The sequence below is a fragment of the Myodes glareolus genome, chromosome 23 (assembly GCF_982192425.1).
Source record: "Myodes glareolus chromosome 23, mMyoGla1.1, whole genome shotgun sequence".
Classification (NCBI taxonomy): domain Eukaryota; kingdom Metazoa; phylum Chordata; class Mammalia; order Rodentia; family Cricetidae; genus Myodes; species Myodes glareolus.
Window position 1 is genome coordinate 2,116,114 of NC_142048.1, and position 6,424 is coordinate 2,122,537.

Below are 6,424 nucleotides of genomic sequence, written 5' to 3' on the forward strand. Positions count from 1 at the left end.
TTACATGCTTTTTTAAATTCTACCCATTATTTCTGAGTACTCATTCCTTACCTTTCCATCTGTGGTGCAATTTTCTCATGGGTTCCTCACATTCTCCTTCATATTTCTGATCATTCTTCCATGTGCTTGGAGTCTCACATTGCGGGGTAACAATATGTCAGGGACCAGCCCAGACATAAACTATTTCTCATACCAGAGTGGAGGTGTGAGAATGAAAACACAACTCACACAACTATATTGGGAGGGAGTTTCAGATATCCTTCATGAAATCCAAAATTCACATCCTGAAATTTATCCACTGAAATAACCTGAAATAAAAGTTTATTATTCAAATAGCTTTTATAGCAAAATGTACACTGAGGGAGAAGTTCATTAGCATTCTGGTAGCATTCTAGGTAGCAGGGAGAATGACTTAGGTCACATCCACATCTATGCCTGTTCTGTCACATAGGCTGAAAAAACACGCTTGAGAGCTCCTAAATTACAATAGAAGGAGCAGAACAACATATTAGCATATCCTGACTACCTGCTTTGGATAGCATCCGGTTGTATTACTATCAAAAGGCTAAGTGATCACCTCTGTGTGGCAGGTGCAAATTGTGCCTTGCCACATTGCTCAGAATTCTGACTGCCATACAACGTAGGAATATGGGCTTGCATAATCCAGCCCCTACAGTATTTCATTCATAAATGTCACCTGGTTCAACAACACCTTCTGTCGTAAAAGAGGCCTTGGTGGGAGATGGAGGAGAGGCTTCATGGTGTTTGTGATTTATATTTTAAAGGTAGATTGAATGCGACTCTCTTGTTGTGACAGCATTTATGTGACATCCCATCACTTTTTCTGTTATCTGAGGTAGGATTTTACTCTCTGTTTGTCTCAAATTTATAATCATTCTGCCTCAACTTTAGAATTTCTGGGTTTAGAAGCATGTACCACAATACCCAATAAAATGTGTTTCTCAAAGTGGATTGTCAGATCTATATAATTTGCATTTATAATGGACATGTAATTTGAGTTTATATAGCTACTACTAGGTTGCCCTCTCTAGAAGCAACTACAGAGCTTAAATGAGACCTAACGTATCTTCCAGTTTCCTCTCTCTCAAAACCTTGTATTTGTGCCTTTCATAGTGTCATGCTGATATAGAGTTGAAATCTGCAGGGACTAAGTTCTGAATAAGACACTGTGATGAAAGTGGCACATGCATCCTCCTTTAAACATTATCTCCAGTTCCAAACAATTTCCCTATCTTGGCAACTGGTTTGACAACTCCGTCAGTCCTAAAAGTGAACCTGATGGAAGAGACAAGGTAGAACTTAGAAACCTCACAGTAGATTTTTTAAAAATCTGTTTATCAGGATACAACCTTTTTCTCTTTTTCCTTCTGCCTGAGAGTTCCTATTTTAATTTTCATAAAATCACTCGAACTTATGCTTTTGTTATTTCTCAGGCAAGAGAGACTATGTCATTCTACATTCCTAATGTTTATCAAATCACTGGGGCCGGGGAATGATATGGATGCAGGCTCCCTGTCCATGCTGAGTCACAGGAACACCAAGTGATGACCTGGTACAAAATCAACATCAGGTACCACTTCCTTAGTGGGACTAGACACAATAGGCCTTGGCCAGTTCTGCAGAGTAGTAGCAAAGTCTATTCTACCTATGTGAGGACTTGATGTAGGTAGGGTCCCTGTCATATACTAGAAGCTTTGAGATTTTCAGAAACTGACTAACCACTTTTCATTTTAATTTTTTTTCTCTTTGCAAGAAAGCAGAGCTATATGGTAGCCTCCCATACATGGCCAAAGAGGTTTTGTGGTCCAGCTGTTGTGAGGCTGGGAGAAATGAGATGAGATGAGATGAGATGAAGAGAAGCAGTGGAAGAACTGTGGGATGATAGGTGTGCAGTGCTGACCACAAGGCCCTCCCTTGTCACTCATGAGTAGGCCAGGGAGGCCAGAGTGTCTCACTTTTCCTGTGTGGAGCCAGAGGCCTGCAATATTCAGACCCCAGTGTTCAGATACTCCTTAAGGTTTGTCCCCCTTGAGATGCTCCAGATCCTTTCCACCAACACTACATCCCACCAGAAAATGCCAGCCTCCAAATAGAGTGACACAAAGCACATCCAATATAAATAACATGTGGTTTAAGCCCACATCAGAGGTACTCTGGCCCAATGAGAAACTAGGGTGGGAGTGTTCCACCCCTGCCCCTGACAACATGTACGTTCGGTCTGGAACACTGAGCATGTGCACACTAGAGACTGTTAAAAGAGCTGCTGAGGAGCTGCTGAGGCAGTGGAAGAAGAGGTCTGTGAAATTCAGCATGGTGAGAGCAGCCCCCAGGCCATGGAGACCTGACTCAGGGCCTCTGACAAGTGGGTCTCACAGCTGGTAGACCCATCATCGCCTCAGAGTCTGGTGACTTCTCACAGCCCATGTTCTCATGAGGGTGAGAATCTGTGAATACTCAGAGGTGACTGGATGCAATGACTGCCTTGAGTCCCAGCCCTGCAGAGACTGACAGAACAGATGCAAGTATTTGAGGCCAGCCGCATCTAGGGCTCCAGTCTCAAAAGAATAGAGCAAAACAGTAGCAGATGAGTTTTGGAGAGAGCTTTGGTTTTGTTTTTGTCAATGCACTTGACCAAGAGAACAAGCAATGGTGTTGGTTCCAGCAGTTTCTACAAGCTACCAAGATTTCTAGCCTACTGCTCAGCATAGGAAAGTGAAAGTTACTGAGCCCATTGTCATTTTAAGAATCTCTCATAGCACATGCTGCTCTATAACAGAAGTTACCCTTGAACACCTGGTAGGCCTCTTCCTTGCAAGGATGACAAGCATTTGCCACCAGCTCCATCCAGATTCCCAAAGAATCTTTATGTGGTTTGTGGTACTGATGTTCCTCATGTAATGTGGTTTATAAATGGGATCCTTTGCTCACATTAGGAAGTAAATTTATTCTAATGCAAGTGGTTGCCATGCTTTCGTCTGAGTGCTTAGAGCTTTACCACCTATTACAGTTGATAACCAGAATACTCTCCTGAGTATCTAGTGCAATGTTGTTTATGTATTTGTGTTTCATTATATATATGTTTGCATTTGAAGATACTGTCTCAGATATGATTGTGAAAACCTCTTTTTAGTATACAGAAAATGAAACTCTGTCCCTTATCTTCTACCACACAGACTTTGCATCAAATGGGTCATGGATGTCAGAATGAGACCTGATACCCTGAAAATGTCAAAGGACATGGTAGAGAAAATATTCCCACTTCTAAGCAAAGGTACGGGTTTTTTGAATAGGACCCTCATCTGATAGGAAATGAGACAAAAAATTAACAAATAAGATTTCATGAAATTAAAACTTTTCATTAAAAGACAAGAAAATATGAAAGAAATCACTGGTGCAACAGTGACATGAGAGTTACCATGTAATTAGTTTCCTTCTGATCTGCACAACAAAAAGAAATTAGTACCGTATACAGTACCTGATCAGAAGACCATGGCTGGAAGGGTCATAGCCCTTTAAGATTATGCTACTAGTAACTGCTTTGTAGATATTTCTATTTCTACAAATAGATCTCTTCGGCTCTCAATCTTGGTCAGAGGTTCTTCTTTATGTAGTAGGCAGCCATAAATGCACAGCCTCGAAACCTCAAAATGCTGAAGTGACCATGAACACTAAGTTCTCTATGGGGCATGAAGAAAAGCCACTCACCATAGACTTAGAGAGTATTATAGAAATATGTCCTGAATATTGTGACTGAGGATGAGGAGACGTGCTGTGAAATGTTGTCTTTTCGACATGACATAGCCATAGTTAACTCACAAGAGTTATGACCACCTGCAGCTTCAGGTGAACATCTTCAGAACTAACCTTGAACATATCTATCTGGACTGAACCAAAGAGCTAGGAGAGGGAGTCTGCTGATAGAAGAAAAAGCCCACTATGCTTTTGTATCTGTGTTGATGGTAACACGACCCTCCTGCAATGTATCTGGATAGAAAATCAAAAGGAATCTAGAAATTGACCATTGGTATTATTTACCAGTTCCCCCTTTCATTACCTGACTGCCTCCCAGGGAAGACAGTGCAATTCCTAGTCCCTCGAATTAATGAGTTTATTGAAGTTAATTAACAGGAGTACAGGTAAGGGATTTCTTACTGAACGACTCAAATGCAACAACACCACCAAGGCTCATATTAAAATGGGTGATTCATGAAAACCAGAAGCCTGAATATCTCTGCATGACTCACCATTTCAGCTGTCCTGCTCAGCACCTATATAATCTTGGGAGGGAAAGGGCCTTATTAATCTTGTCAGTTTCAGTTTTCCCAGCCATGGTTTAATGCCTAAGTCTTAGGAACCTCCTTCATCTTTTTATAGAACTTTCTGAGCCCAAGGAAGAGCACACAAGTTGGATATCCATTATCAAATAGCCAGTCCTGAAAACAAACTTGCTAGCTATACAGAATGACTGGTTTACAGTTAGCAATATATAATTGTGTGCATATACACATGCATGTAACAACAATTAATAAAAAGAGATGTCATAAATTATACCTGTGACCCGGACAGTAGATGCACATGGATGTATGCATAGTCCTTCCCCCATTATGAACCCCCAACTCCACACACCAGTCTGACAATACCTTACCCCAATGTGCTCTTTCCCCAGGCTAAGAGCAAGGTTTGGGTCACAGTGGTGATAGATCAAATGCTCAGAACCCCAGTCACTGGGGACAGCTGGACAAAGTTATATGTGGAAGTCAATCAAGGCGGGCTGTCCTAGGTATCAGAAAAATGCCACATTCCCACAGAACATAGATTGCCTTTTTGGCAAATTGCTGCAGTAGGTACTTTAATCACTGAGGGTAAGACAGATGCAACTGGATGAGCCTCCATAGCCAACCCAGAATGATGGCCAGCCACAGGCCAATGTTAGTAAGCAGGAGTGTCAGACTGGGAACCAGCCTATTCCCAGTACTACCCAGAGCAAACAAGAAAATCAACTGTCATTATCATAACCCATGTCCAAAAGGCAAGGCATCTGGGTAGAGAAACTCCTCTTGATCAGAGGAAACCAGACACAGCAGAAGGAACCTAACTTCAATAGGACTTGGGAGATTTGAGTAGGAGGCTCAGGCTGTTTAACTACTTCCTTCTGCCTGTTCACTGTCACCAGGTATCTTCATGGCTCTGAGTCCTCGGTATGAAGCTGTCTGGTGCCCCTTGTTTGGTTGCTGTGGGGGAACCAACCAACATCCAGACCTACAGCTTCTTCTCTACATAGATCTGGCTGTCCTAGAACTTGTCCTGTAGAACAAACTGGTCTCATAGACCAAGTGTTGGGATTAAAGGCATTCCCTATCAGTGTATACTGTTTAAACCAGGGATTTTGCCTATCTTCCTTCCCACAGAAGTTACTACATATATCTGAGCATCCTGTGTCCTCATAGGATCCTTCCTCTGGCAAGGCAGTCAGGGAGCTGGGCAGTCCGAGTACATCCTTCACACCCTAAGGTGCCCTCCTATGGACACTAACTCTCTTGAATCCTTTTTGGAACCTCTAACCTGGTAACCCTGAGGCTCTGCCAGGTAGTTTGGGTCACAGACAAGCATGTCCAAGCCCAGCTGCCCACACACTGGGAAGGAAAAGGTAAGACAATTAGTCCTTTGTGGCCTGAGTCCAGCACTTTGCACTAGGGACCAGTCAATGGCTCAGATTCCTCACCAGTTATTATCCCCTACCCCACACAGAGACAAATCTCACAACCAGTCCCCACAGAGAGTGAGGATAGAATTGTGCAGATGCCAGAATGGAAGGTAGGTTGTACTCTGTAGAAATAAGGAATGGTGGGCTGTGTTCCCGCCCAGATCCCGGCTAGCTTACCCCTGAAATAATTATACAGAAATTATATTCTTTTAAACACTGCCTGGCCCATTAGTTATAACCTCTTATTGGCTAGCTCTTACATATTGATTCAACCCATTTCTATTAATGTGTATTGCCACTTGACTGTGGCTTACCAGGACGATTCTAACTGGTGTCCATCTCAGAGAGGAGAGCTATGGCATCTGCCTGCCTCTGCTTTCTTTCTCCCACAATTCTGTTCTGTCTACTTCACCCACCTAAGGGCTGGCCTATCAAAAAGGCCAAGGCAGTTTCTTTATTGACCAATGAAAGTAACACATAGACAGTTAACAGTCCTCCATCAATAAGTGGAACAGTTGGGAATCAAGACTGGTTATCTCTTTATTTTTTTGGAAAGTAAGTTGTTTGCATTAACAAAACTATATCTGCCAATGTGGGCTGACAAACCACATGCTGGGCTCTAAGAAAAGTTACCCTGAGATATTGTCCTAGCACTGCTAGCTTATAGGCAAGAGACAGCCACCAAATCAAGGGCTCAGT